The 14,335-nt window shown below is 38.4% G+C and overlaps 2 non-coding genes across 2 annotated transcripts; both read right to left on the reverse strand.

Annotated features, from left to right (window-relative positions):
- Window positions 1-7,857: 7,857 nt before the first annotated feature.
- Window positions 7,858-7,931, reverse strand: Trnas-gga. The gene has a single exon. It is a non-coding gene; the product is annotated as a tRNA-Ser (tRNA).
- Window positions 7,932-8,169: 238 nt separating this feature from the next.
- On the reverse strand, window positions 8,170-8,243 carry Trnas-gga. The gene has a single exon. It is a non-coding gene; the product is annotated as a tRNA-Ser (tRNA).
- Window positions 8,244-14,335: the final 6,092 nt, after the last annotated feature.

A 14,335-nucleotide genomic window follows, 5' to 3' on the forward strand; every position in this document is an offset into this window, starting at 1 on the left:
TTTCGCTCCTGTAGCGTCTTAAAGCCGTATCGTATAAGGTACAGCGGGGCAAATCTCGACTGGGGGGCAAATGTAACTGGTAATTTTTTTCAATGTTTTACAATGTTTGCAATGGAGTGTCCACCGGTTATATATGGTAGGCGTGTTCAGTGGATACATGTACAACTCAACATCATATAACATACAATCATACATACAATCACGCCTGTATCCCATAAAGGGGTAGGCAGAGCACATGAAACTACTAAAGCTTCAGTGCCACTCTTGGCAAATAGGGGGTTGAAAGAAAACGAAACTGTGACATTGCAGTGACAGGTTGCCAGCCTCTCGCCTACGCCACAATTTGACCCATATCCCACAGTCGCCTTCTACGACACCCACGGGAAGAAAGGGGGTGGTAAAATTCTTAACCCGTCACCACACAGGAACAACTCAAACTCAACATCATAGTGTAATAATGGAAAAAATGGATTAGTTATAATTGCCCCCCAGTCGATATTTGCCCCGCTGTACCTTATGGCTAACATTACTTAGTTCGAAAGTATTTACACGACAGCGAAAACGGTACAGTAATAGTATATTACGCTACAAGTGCGTAAAAAAGGAAGTTGCGGGTTACGAATTTTCTCTTCTCACGTGTATCATACGACGTTTTTCAGTACAGGTGGCCCTCCGAAATTTCGACCTGACAAAAAAAATTACTTACTGTTCTGACCCATCCACTAGGGTGTTTCATTTTTCCAAAATTTTGATTTATCTTTGACTTCGCTTTTCTTCTTGTTTCTACACCTATACAGAGCCCATATACCAAAAATCAGGGAAATCGGACAATATTTAGAGGTCGCACACTGTGGCAACTTTTGTCTGAAGAAGTTAGTATGGGCGCAGGAAAGGCTAGAAACAAAATTTATGTCACTTTTTGTAGTAGGTGGTTTAAAAGTGATTTTAATGAAAAGTTTTTATATTGAAGCAAGTTCTTTTAAAAAAAAATACTAGTTGACGTGGCATTTAGTTTCTAGGCAAGGTTTCTTATGGTATTTTTTTGGACGCTCGACTTCCTTCTAAGGAACAAGTTTTTTTTAGTTTTTTGTCCTGTTTTTGGCATGAAGCAGTGGTCTCTCGGCCCTCTCGGGGCACTGATAACAGGATAGGTGGATGATATCAAGCGGTACATTGGCTATCATCAGGTCCGCCATGGACCGGCTCGGCAAAATATGGAGAATCTTCATCACAAATGCCACTAAAATGCGACTTGTCAGGGCATTAGTATCTCCCAACTTTCCCATATTTCTTTACGGTGCTGAGACGTGGACTTCAAGGGAAAAGAAGATAGATTTCCTAGAAATGTGGTGCTGCAGAAGAAAGCTAAGAGTATCCTGCAGAAGGTTCAGATGCGATGGACCAGCCAAGTCAAGGCTGCACTTAGTGGCCCACTCTACGAATGCGTAAGGAATGTCGATGCATTGTTAAGCTTGCTACCACCCCTGATGTGACGTCCACGACCACTCTGCCAAGAGTGTGACGACAAAGAAGAAAACAAGATCGTTCTTTGACTTAAGTATATTGACCGGGATATAGACCCTACTTACATTTTTGATTTTTATCTTAGAACTATTTAATGTTCAGGATGTTAGCGATTATTGTAGCCCTAACACCAGACTTGGTCGATAGTCTAACAATAGTCTATCATACTGCAAAGAAGAGGAAGTATACCTATATATTTAATAAAAAAAATTAACGCTCCAGTCAAAGATGAAGAGCAAAACGGTTCTCGCTGAAAGTCGTCGAACATCACAGAAAATGCGTTACTACTTGCGAACAAAAGATAAGGTTGCGGCTTACACATGTAAGCTAAATGATGATGATGACTTATTTTATGAAGAATGGATGTTACAACTGTTGTATTTTAAGTTTAGTTTTACTTTCAAATAAGTTACAACTACTCTATTGTTTTATTTGAAAATAAAATTGAGTAACATTACTTTTTAGCGACTTTTTTTCAAACTGTTCATGTGTGCGACCTCTAAACAACGTCCAAATCACTTGAAAATTGGTATACACCGTGTTTCCGGTATCACTCAAAACCTCAGACACCCCAACTGATTTTTATTTTTTTAAACGTATCTACAATGTTCATTTCTTAATCTGATGATTATTATTTTTTTAAATTGAATTTTTAATTTTCTGTGCAGCTCTACTCGGCTTTTAACTCTACACTCAATAAAATAATTGCTAGCTACCATCATAAACCTTCAAACTGTTTAATTGTGTATGTTACTGCAACGACATAAGGTTTACCAATAGACAGCTATGTCACTGTAAAGCACTTTAACCTGTGTCCAGCCTGTGTCACAGTAAACTTCAAATTGGACAGGTGACGCAGTAAGCAAATTTAAACCTAACATTCAAAATGACAAGGTTGTAATTAGGTACGAGTTCAATTTGTTATGACTTATGATAAACTTTAAAATTAAACTGACGCACAACGTCTATCTCGTAGCGGAAAAATAATCGTCCAAGTAACCAGCCAGTATTAATACCCTTAAATACTGAAAAAGGTATACAACCTCTAACAATATGATATGCACAATGTTGTATTACGAATTTGTAGAATGGGCACGTAAACAATAACTAAAAATACAAATTAAAACAAAAAATATTACCCCCATCAAGATATAGCTCAATCGATTCTACTCTAGATTCTGAACAAACAGTTTTCAGGTTTTTAGTGTTAAGTGAAACACGGTGTATAGGCGTTTAAGATAAGCTAGAACCGAAAGCCGAGCGAAATCAGAAAAAATATCACAATTTTTTTTTTCCCATACAAATATGAAACACCCTACCATCCACATCATCTGACATCCACCATCCACAACCATGTCAAAATGACAAGCGTTAAGAGTTTTCTTGCAATCTGATTTATAACCATACATCGGGGTTTGGGGAGTGGGAATGAATTCGTGTATTTAACTCTGTTTATAGATTAGATAGATTAGATTAGATTTCTTTATTTCATGATAAAAATTACACTATAAATTTGCTACATGTCAAAATTATGTTTATCTTCTCATCATGATCGTCAAAAATTACATAATAAATTCCAAATAAAATAATTGTGTCTCCCAAATGAGGATCGTCATTTACAAAGAAAGAAAATACACATGCCAAGCTAAATAAAATTAATAAATTAAGTTACAATATCATGAAATTATCACGAAGCAAGAAAATATTATATAACAGAGAAATACTGAAATTCGCATGTCATTTGAATTACTGAAATATATATTTAACTATGTAACTGGCTCCAAATGTACCTAGAAATGTTAAAGTAATGTTTATCTTATCTTTTATCGTTTTCACCATTTTTGGGCTAGTGTAAATCATTCCCGCTCCCAAAACCCCGATGTATGTTTATAACGTTACTATGACAACGATGACGATGACTATGATGATGAAACTGGGAGAAGCTTGCGGAGAAGCGGACGGAGTGGCGAAAGTGCGTTGGAGATGGTCGCAAGTTCGTCGATGAGACCTGGTTTGCGGCACATGCTGACAAAAGGGAAAGAAGACACCATAGCGAAACGTCGCAATCGGTTGGAAGCTTCTCTTGTCAGATGTGTGGCAAAATGTGTCGCTCTCGCATAGGTCTCTTTAGTCATCAAAAGCGATGTCTTTCGGACATTGCACCATAAATCGTCTGAAATAGACGCTAAGGCCATATATATGACATAGTTCTACAGCGGCCTAGGGTTCCAATTATTTGACTGTACAGTTGGTGCTTTTTGCCGGCACTAGTGCACAAAGTAGTTCGTATCTTGTCAGGTTGAAACTTCAGAGTGCCTTCTGTACTGAAAAACGTCGTACGACACACGTGCGAAAAGTAAATTATGAAGGCTGAGCTCCGGTCTTAATAGTACATTACATCAGAGGCCGGGAAAATGAGGATTTCCGGCCAAGTGGGTATATACGAGGATAGGGATACGAGGCCGGGAATCCGTTTTCACGCCGAGGCATGTATAGTGCTTTTCTCAAACATACAATGAAATAAAAAAAAATGCTCTAAAGGACAATATTTTATAAAAAAAAGTTACTTTGCAGGCCTAGGCCCAAAAATAACATGAAATCCCTTTACAGTCCTCTCGAGTTGTTGCGCCCAAAAAGCGATACTTCCCAGCCCATTTTAAGGAACGTAAAGACAATATTTCATTGCATGTTTGAGAAAATGAATTTTTCCTTAATGCCTTTTTTCCACGGTGACATCTGTCAAGATTTATGCGGCTCCCGCCTAAAGTTTTATTTTTAAAAAGAGCCAATCTTATTAAGGCACGTTCATGTCTACCGATAATTTGATAAATGCCAGCACATACAAAATCAATGAGTTCAAATTATGAACGTCGAAAGCTAACAATTAGTACAATTTTATTAGTACTAATGTACAATTCGTATCTCGTGTCGATTTTTAATTTATCGCCACCCATTTCGAATTTCCCTCTTTCCGCACTTGTATCGTAATTTCATTTTTCCCTCACTAGCTCGGAAACACGTGTTTTGTCCTTTAATACCAGCGGGTAAAAACGCATTTTATCCACTAGTGGGTAAAGTAATTTGACCTTGAATAAAGTCAAATTAACTGCTTTAAAATTGACAAAAGTAGGTGAATCTAGTAATAAAGATGATTTACCACCTGTGGAACTACTGGAAGCAGTGATAAACGCATTTTTTTGCGTTGTAGTTTCCTCGCTGTAGTGAGGGGAAAAGTTTTGTGTTACACTCGGGTGCAAATGTATTTTACTTCTCGTGTGTTAAAAACCAATAACTATACTACTTGTATAACAAATAACTATTGTAATGTACCTACTATTGTTTTACAAGGGGGAAAAGTTGTTGTTTAACCACTCGTTCCAATATTGAGCAAGCAAGAGATTCCAATATTGAACCGCGAGCGTAGTGAATGTATGTGTGTGGGAAATTAGGAATAGTCATAAATCAGAGCCCCAAGCGCAACTACTATAGCTAAGTACCACTAAATTAAACCTAACCTATTATAAATTGCAATATTTCCTTAGAGTGTTACAATCCTATTTATGTTACCCTCATACAGTCGAGTTCATAAATAAGTGTACATTTCTTACCTTATTCCAACGGGTTAGGATGAAGAAATGTACACATAATTATGAACTCGACTGTACTCTTATCTAAACACTATAATTACCAAAATCATATATATTGTACAAGTAATTTTAACTCTTATTGCTAGGAATATATAGTTTACAATGCTTTGAAGGTTGTCGTGTCATGAAATTATGTTATTTAGATGTCTCACAGACTACAGGCGCAGATTAAATAGACACCTCAATGTGATTTCATGACTTTACCAATACTTTTTGACGCTTTAGAGACTCCCTATACCTATACTTACCTGTCTACGCGGAATCGGCGCTAGCCAACCAAAAACTGCTCGTTAATGAAGGCCCTTGAGCGTCGGAAAGCTGAACGCATGCGCATGTTTATACTAACAAGCGATTTTTTTGTTCGGTGAAAGCGCCTTAAAAAAAAGCTGGTAGCCTTACTACCGTAAGTGCGTGCTAAGGTAACGGCGGCTATCAACGCGGGTATCGAAATCGACGTCCATTACCGCCGCATTTGCAAATACGGATTTTATAGGCAAACCGACCAATTTCTTAAAAAAAGTTACTCACACAAAGGAAGCCTGTTTAGTTGACTAACGCACATATAGGCGATGGAGAGTGTGAATGAAAGAAGACGCTCGCTATTTGACAGTTTTTGCCACGGGGCCGCGAGAAGAGTTTGTGTCATACTGACGTGTGACGCTAAACCTAAGTGAACTCCAATCTCATTTAGTAGTTTATGTAATAATTATGGCAAACAGGTGAAAGTTATGCATTTCAAATTATTGTTTATAGTTTTCTACATGACTTCTGAGTACTTTTTACGTATTGTTTAGCCTGTAAATGTGTTTAAAGTGGAAATTAAAAGACAGCGGTGAAAGGCGCCATTTCGTGAGTAGATTCTATTACTGTGGTATACCACGGTAATAGTTAAAGTAGTGATATTAGTTCTTTTTGCTTTATTTTAAGTATATGTGATCAGTTATATAATGTCTTACAGTTGTTTCAATCTTGATCTATTCACGCTATCAAAGAACTATTTACGCGGTATGAAAATTATTCAACAAAACCTTAATTTTTAGCAAAAACTTCATGACTGATTTCGTAGTTTCTATGAAAACCGTTAATTTGTCAATTTTTTTAAACATTGACATAAAGTCTCATGCTTACTTACCAGTTATGTAAACTTGGTTTTAATATAATGTTGCAATATTTTATTTTGATTTGTAATGAAAATACATCTGTATGACTTTGTTTTTATGGGTCGGAATTAGATTTTATAATACTCCAATTTATGCCTATTACCGATGGTACGATCAGATAACCCTCGGTAATAGAATATATAAGAATCTATTACCGATCCATGCAATATTTGTTTGGGTCGGTAATGGGTTCCTATAGAAGTATCTATTACCGAGCGACATATTAGTCTTGTATCAAAATATGACATTTAGTGTACCGTAAGTACAGATTTCTTAGGTAAAACTGAACCTTCTGTGGGTATTCATAAAGGAGGATAGTATAGGTATATGTATTTGTCACAATTTGTATATTCAACCGTCGGTATTAAGCTCCGAATTTTGAGATGGGTTTCTATTTACCGATGGCAGAAAAACACTGTCATTCATACCCTCGGTAATGAAATCTCAATTCGCGTTAATAGAACTGCAACCTGTTCATTACCACGGTAATAGAAAATTTAGGTATGTTGGCTTCAATAATCATTTTATGACATATAATAAACTAAAATGATCCTAAAACTCTTCAAAACTAATAGTTCAATAAATACTCTTCCATAAAAAAAATATTTGTGGTCGTTAATGAGCTTTGATACCCTTAATTTTTTGGTATCTTTTGAAATCTGCCTTAAGTACCACGTTAATAGGCGCCATTACCTTACTTTCAAACCGATGGTCGCGGGTTCGATCCCCGGCTCGTACCTAATAGTTTTTCACAACTTATGTGCGAAATGTAATTTAATATTTGCAAGTCGTTTTATTGGTGAAGAAAAACATTGTGAGGAAACTGCATTAATCCCAATAAGGCCTACCCTTTGGGTTGGAAGGTCAGATGGCAGTCGCTTCCACAAAACTAGTGCCTACGCCAAAAACCTAGTTACTACAATCTTAGATTTTAAAGATTACTACTAGGTTTAAGAAACTGTAATATTACTAATTTGAAATAAACACTTTAAAGTATTTTTTTTTAATCTTGAGATTAGTTATCAAAGCGGACCCCAGGTTCCCATGAGCCGTGGCCAATGCCGGGATAACGCAAGGAGGATGGTTGGTGAAAGTGTCTCTAACACAGACTCCTTAAGTACTTACTTACTTCGCTGGCTCAGAGACCCGAAGTGGATCTTGGCCTCCGATATTTGACTTCGCCATTCGCTCCTTTCCTGTGCGATCTGCCATTCAGTCACTTGAAGGACACAGACTCCTTAAGTGTCCCGTCTTATTGACAAGTGATCTGTAAGATGCACACATTTGTACGTAATTATTCATAGAATACTTAACTTTTATAAGCGATCCCCGGACACCACTTGAACTAAGTAAATTGCATCTGTTAAATTTAATGAGACTACGTACATACGGATAATTATGAGAACTTTGCGTAAAGCCTGAGCGTACGCTCATATTGGGCGTGAAGCGGGGCGTGCGGCGTGCAAGTCAAACTATTGAAGCTAATACAAGTGTTTTTATATTAAAGGAAAAAATGGAAAAATTTACGCTTCCGGCGGGACTTGAACCCGCACCATTTTTGCAATCCGTGCAATGCTCTTACCAATTGAGCTACGGAAGCCACGCCGGACTTCGCAAATCTTTCCATGCCTATCCTTTTGTACACACGTCTTGGGGTGACGTCTAGCGCCATCTACCGACAGACTATTACATCTTGTAACGGCACTGGAGTCTCAAGTTATATTGAGAATTCACCAGTAACAATGTGCTAACCCATACTAAATTAATTTTTATTAAGCAGAAACATCTGCTAACGATTCTAAACATTTTTATATTAAAGGAAAAAATGGAAAAATTTACGCTTCCGGCGGGACTTGAACCCGCACCATTTTTGCAATCCGTGCAATGCTCTTACCAATTGAGCTACGGAAGCCACGCCGGACTTCGCAAATCTTTCCATGCGGAAGCGTAAATTTTTCCATTTTTTCCTTTAATATAAAAATGTTTAGAATCGTTAGCAGACGTTTCTGCTTAATAAAAAAAAATTAATCTAATACAAGTGTCCTCAGTCGACGCTGAAAGCGTTGCACACGGGCGAGCTAATAGCTTTTTAATAGCCATCTAGCAGTCAATTAAATAACTAATTTACAATCTCAACAGGCCCCGTAGCAAGACGGCTCCGCGATTCTATCGCCGCGCTACAAGTACATGTCGGCGGCCGCGAGTTCGCGGCCCATTCAGCGGTGACGACCTTCGCGCGGCGTAATAAAATTCAATGTCGGCTGCTCGCGTGCGGTCCGTTTGTTAATGTAGGCAAAGTCCTATATAACTTCGTATACACAGATAAAGTCTAAGAAAAAAACGTACCCCAAAACCATACAGAAAAAGGTACGGTGAGCTAGATGGCGATACACCTTTGGGGTACGCTCGGCTAGATGGCGCTAATATTAATATTTGTCATTTTAAAACATATCAAGCTAAGAATATGGGCTAAATTGTCAAAACTGAGGTTCAAAATTTTAAGCCTGTGTCGAGAGATGGCAGTCTATGCACTGTGATTACACATTTTACTTTGACAGTAACGCTCTTTAATACTCTATCCTCTTTGATGTAGGGTAGAATTTTGAATGGCGGCATTTTGTGAACATCAAAGGAGTGAGCCTTCTGTACTTGTACTATTATATTATATTCTGTACCCGTAGCTCGCAGCAGAACGCCGCATAAATGCAATCTATCTCTTTCGCACTTGCGTATTGGCGCGACAGAGCCAGACTGCATTTCTGCGGCCTTTCGTATCGCAGAAATGCCATTCGGCTACGCAGCTATGTTTCTTTTAGTGCTATGTCAATCTGCGTATGATACTTACTTATCATCCCCTAATATTCATTTATTTAATATAACTTACAAACTTGTCTTGTACCGAAAGGAACTTCGACTGATCATATTTTATTCACATTAAAAAGCCGCCGCTAAAAATACTTTCCATTTAATCCGACTGATTCGATTATGTCGTGTCGGATTGAAAACGGGGTGTCACGCTGCGACTAATGCATACTATTAGGGGGGGATCAAGGGGTTGTAAGTCATAGTGACGCACATCATATTTATAGACGCTATAAATATCTATTTGATCTAGAACCACTCATTGCACGGTCCTCATCCAAAGACATATACAACTCCGTATAGACAGATAAAGTCTAAAAAAAAAAGTACCTCAGTACCGTCACATCTCGGACACTGGCGATCAAATATATGAAAGAGGCGCGTTCCTAGCACACAGTCTAAGCTCGTGTAGGTGAACGCGTACCATGCTTGTATGAGTGAGATATGACAGGTTGACGGTTCGCGTTTTTGACAGGCGGTAACTGTGAGGTAACCGAGAGGGGGTGGGCGGCGCTATCAGTGGGGAGCGGGAGTGGCCATACTGTACGATAGTACTATTTATTATACTGTGGTACCGTACAGAAAGAGGAACGGTGGCTTAGATGGCATTACACCTTTGGAGAACGCTCAGCTAGATGGCGCTAATATTAATATTTGACATTTTAACATATAATTATATCAAGCTAAGAATATGGGCCAAATTGTCAAAACTGAGGTTCAAAAGTTTTAAGCCTGTGTCAAGAGATGGCAGTGTACTATGCACTGTGATTACAAATTTTACTCTCGTTAGGTAGGTAACTCTCTATAATACTCGATCCTATTTGATTATACTAAAGATAGTATTTTATGCAAGAGGCGTTTAAAGGAGGTCAAAAAAGACTAGAGCCGTGGGTAACAACTTGAGGCGAAGCCGAAATTGTTATTAAGACGCCACGAGTATTTTTTGACCCGGTTAAACACCGTTGCATACAATACTTTTTCTACGACCCTGCACTTAGTTTGTAACAGTTTTCTTGAATAACTTTCGTGAAATTCACACTGTTTCCTGTATTTTGACGCAAAAATTTGCTCTGTCAGCTCAGCTGCCCAAAGCCTTGCCGCGCACGCGCGCAGTATCGTTATGACAATGCGTTGCGTTGGTTACAGAACCAAACAATGCGTTTTCAGTTTTTTCAATACTGCGCGCATGCGCGTAAAGCCGGCGGGCGCTGTCTTTGGGGAACAGACTTTTATGTACGGTTTTAAAGATCTATGCACGACCCTGTAAATGACGAATAATTAACAGTTCGGGAGTAGAAAAAACTTTGGTGCGTTTTGATACTTTAATTTTTTTTTTCGTTTTTTTTTTCATTATCTGTTTTTTTATTGATATAAAAGGAGAACAAAATTTGTCCCGGCCTCTGTAGTACTATTATTAGCTAAGGCTGCATAGAAAAGCAAATAAGATTTTGCAAAAATTTCATTTTTGGCACAGGCTTTCATCGCCGACTGTACCTTTCTTTCAACAGTCATCTACAGCTCTCCGAGGCTTTTCTAAAAACCCCTTACTCGATGGGGATACGACGTTTCATGACAGAGTTCCTATGACCACCTTTCTGCTCCATCATCAGATCATCTCCATGATACCATAACATTGCATTGTCACGTGATTTACATATGTGTGAAAAATTTCAGCTCAATCGGAAACCGGGAAGTGGGTCAAATTTAGCTTCTACGTTTTGACGCACACTAGCTGAGTTTACACTCTGCAAGTTATTGCTGCAAGTTTTGAAACAGAGGTATATGTAAGAAAGAGATGCAGATATTTGCCACTCACTCTGACCGATAGTTGCGTCTCCAAACTTGCAGAAATAACTTGCTGGTGTGAACTCACCATGAAAAGCAGACTGACAGGGCCGATATGTATTTTTAGAATAAAAAGGTCCTTTAAAAAAAACTCAGCTTAACATAACAAGGCAAGTTGAATAAAAGCTTGTAAAAAGCTTGTACTTTTCTCAAAATTCTAACAAAATCTCCCCACTTTTCCTACACTGCATACATATTTCCATTATGCTGCATTAAAATTTTGTCAAACCCTTTTAAACTCTCAATAATTAAACGCTTTTAGTACAGGGTGTTTAAAAAGGGCCCCGACCGGGGGCCGGACCAAATGGTTTCGTAATTAGGGTCCCTTCTTTTGTGTAGTGACACAGAATCATAACGCGATTTGAAATAAAGATATTCATCATTCATGTTGAAATTAAGTAAGTAAGGTCAATCGGAATAATAGTAACTTCGGGGCAACTGTAACTAATAGAAATATCTTCCATATTTTACATCATTTACTGTAGTGCCATATACAGCGTGTGTATTCCATACGGGCGAATATTTTGATAACCATTAGTATCGGACCTAAGGAGCATAATCTAAATATATAAAAGAAGAAGCTGACTGACTGACTGACTGACTGACTGACTGACTGACATATCAACGCACAGCCGAAACCGCTGGTCCTAGAGATTTCAAATTTGGCACGTAGGTTCCTTATATAGTGTAGAGGAGCACTAAGAAAGAAATTTTCAAAATTCACCTCCTAAGGGGGTAAAATGGGGGTTCAAAGTTTGTATGGGGAAACAAGATTAGTTTGCCTATTTTATTCGAAACTTCACAGGAAGATTCCTTAAGACATATGACTGAATACGTGTTTCAGGTTTTTTGAAAATTTAACCCCTAAAAGGGTGAAAAGGGGGTGATAAAATAAAAAAATCAATATGGGTATCGTTTTTATGGTTTATCGGGTCGCTGATCACGATAAATACAACGTTTTTAAAATCTAACGAGGCGGAAGTGAAATACCTTCTCCCCTGTTGTGGTGCAATGGGGTTTAAATATCAAAAAAATATATAAAAGAAACTGACTGACTAACTGACATAATATATCAACACACAGCCGAAACCGCTGGTCCTAGAGATTTCAAATTTGGTGCATAGGTTCCTTATATGACGTAGAGCAGCACTAAGAAAGGATTTTTCAAAATTCACCTCCTAAGGGGGTCAAATGGGGGTTCAAAGTTTGTATGGGGAAACAAGATTAGTTTGACTATTTTATTCGAAACTTCACAGGAAGATTCCTTAAGACATATGACTGAATATGTGTTTCAGGTTTTTTGAAAATTTAACCCCTAAAAGGGTGAAAAGGGGGTGATAAAGTCAAAAAATCAATATGGGTATCGTTTTTATGGTTTATCGGGTCGCTGATCACGATAAATACAACGTTTTTAAAATCTAATGAGGCGGAAGTGAAATACCTTCTCCCCTGTTGTGGTGCAATGGGGTTTAAATATCAAAAAAATATATAAAAGAAGATATATATTGACTGACTGACTGACATATCAACGCACAGCCGAAACCGCTGGTCCTAGAGATGTCAAATTTGGCACGTAGGTTCCTTATATAGTGTAGAGGAGCACTAAGAAAGGATTTTTCAAAATTCGCCTCCTAAGGGGGTCAAATGGGGGTTCAAAGTTTGTATGGGGAAACAATGTTAGTTTCACTGTTTTATTCGAAACTTCACAGGAGGGATCCTAAAAACATATGACTAAAGACGTCTTTCAGGTTTTTTGAAAATTTAACCCCTAGAAGGGTGAAAAGGGGGTGATAAAGTCAAAAAATTAATATGGGTATCGTTTTTACGGTTTACGTTTTTAAAATCTAACGAGGCGGAAGTGAAATACCTTCTCCCCTGTTGTAGTGCAATGGGGTTTAAATATCAAAAAATATATATAAGAAGAAACTGACTGACTGACTAACTGACATAATATATCAACACACAGCCGAAACCGCTGGTCCTAGAGATTTCAAATTTGGCACATAAGTTCCTTATATGGTGTAGAGGAGCACTAAGAAAGGATTTTTCAAAATTCTCCTCTTAAAAGGGTGAAATGGGGGTTCAAAGTTTGTATGGAGAAACAAGATTAGTTTGACTATTTTATTCGAAACTTCACAGGAGGATTCCTAAAGACATATAACTAAATACATGTTACAGGTTTTTTGAAAATTTGACCCCTAAAGGGGTGCAAAGGGGGTAAAGTCAAAAACACAATATGGGTATCGTTTTTATGGTTTATCGGGTCGCTGATCACGATAAATACAACGATTTTAAAATCTAATGAGGTGGAAAAGAGATTTTCTCCCCTGTTGTTGTGCAATGGGGTTAAAATATCCAAAATAGCCATAAGTATAGCTTTAGTTTTTATCTTTACTTCTGGTTCAAGAGATTTCACATTGACACGGAAGTTCCTTAGAGGAGCACTAAGAAAGGATTTTTCAAAGTTCACCTCCTAGCATGATAATTTGACAGGGGCAAGGACAGGGACAGGGACAGGGACAGGGATAGGGATGGGGATAGGGATAGGATAGGGATAGCGATAGGGATAGCGAGCGGATAGGGACAGGGATAGGGACAGGGATAGGGACAGGGATAGGGACAGGGATAGGGACAGGGATAGGGACAGGGACAGGGATAGGGATAGGGATAGGGATAGGGATAGGGATAGGGATAGGGATAGGGATAGGGATAGGGATAGGGATAGGGATAGGGATAGGGATAGAAATAGGGATAGGAATAGGGGACGGGGATAGGGATAGGGGAGGGACGGGGACAGGGACGGGACGGGGACGGGGATGAGGACAAGGATAGAGATAGGGACGGGGATAAGAATAGGGATTGGGGTCGGAATAATCGGTCGGCAATCGATATCTAGGCAGTGTAAAATGCAGGTGGCTCAGTGGGAAGGGGTTAGTAAGTAGGCATCGGCGAGTATCCTGCATCCGTAATAACTATTACATTCAATGTGCTGTAAGAAGATCGTTGTTTGCTTGCCTTTTAGGTATATGTTTACGTTTGCAATAAGTATAAGCAAAATGGAAAAAATTGTAAGCGATAATGCAAGGAAGTACTTTTTACCCTACCGACCATAGCGTCGAGATACTGGCTATGTGGGTTGTATGAAGTTTCCCCAGTATAAATATTTATATAGGTAAAATACATACATATTCGTACCTACTACCTACGCTGTGGTCGCTGTGTAACAATTCTACAATAATTGTAAGAATTTCTTTTAAAACAATAGTAATATGTGTAAGGTACAGTCAGCCAAAAAGT

The sequence above is a fragment of the Leguminivora glycinivorella genome, chromosome 25 (assembly GCF_023078275.1).
Source record: "Leguminivora glycinivorella isolate SPB_JAAS2020 chromosome 25, LegGlyc_1.1, whole genome shotgun sequence".
NCBI lineage: Eukaryota > Metazoa > Arthropoda > Insecta > Lepidoptera > Tortricidae > Leguminivora > Leguminivora glycinivorella.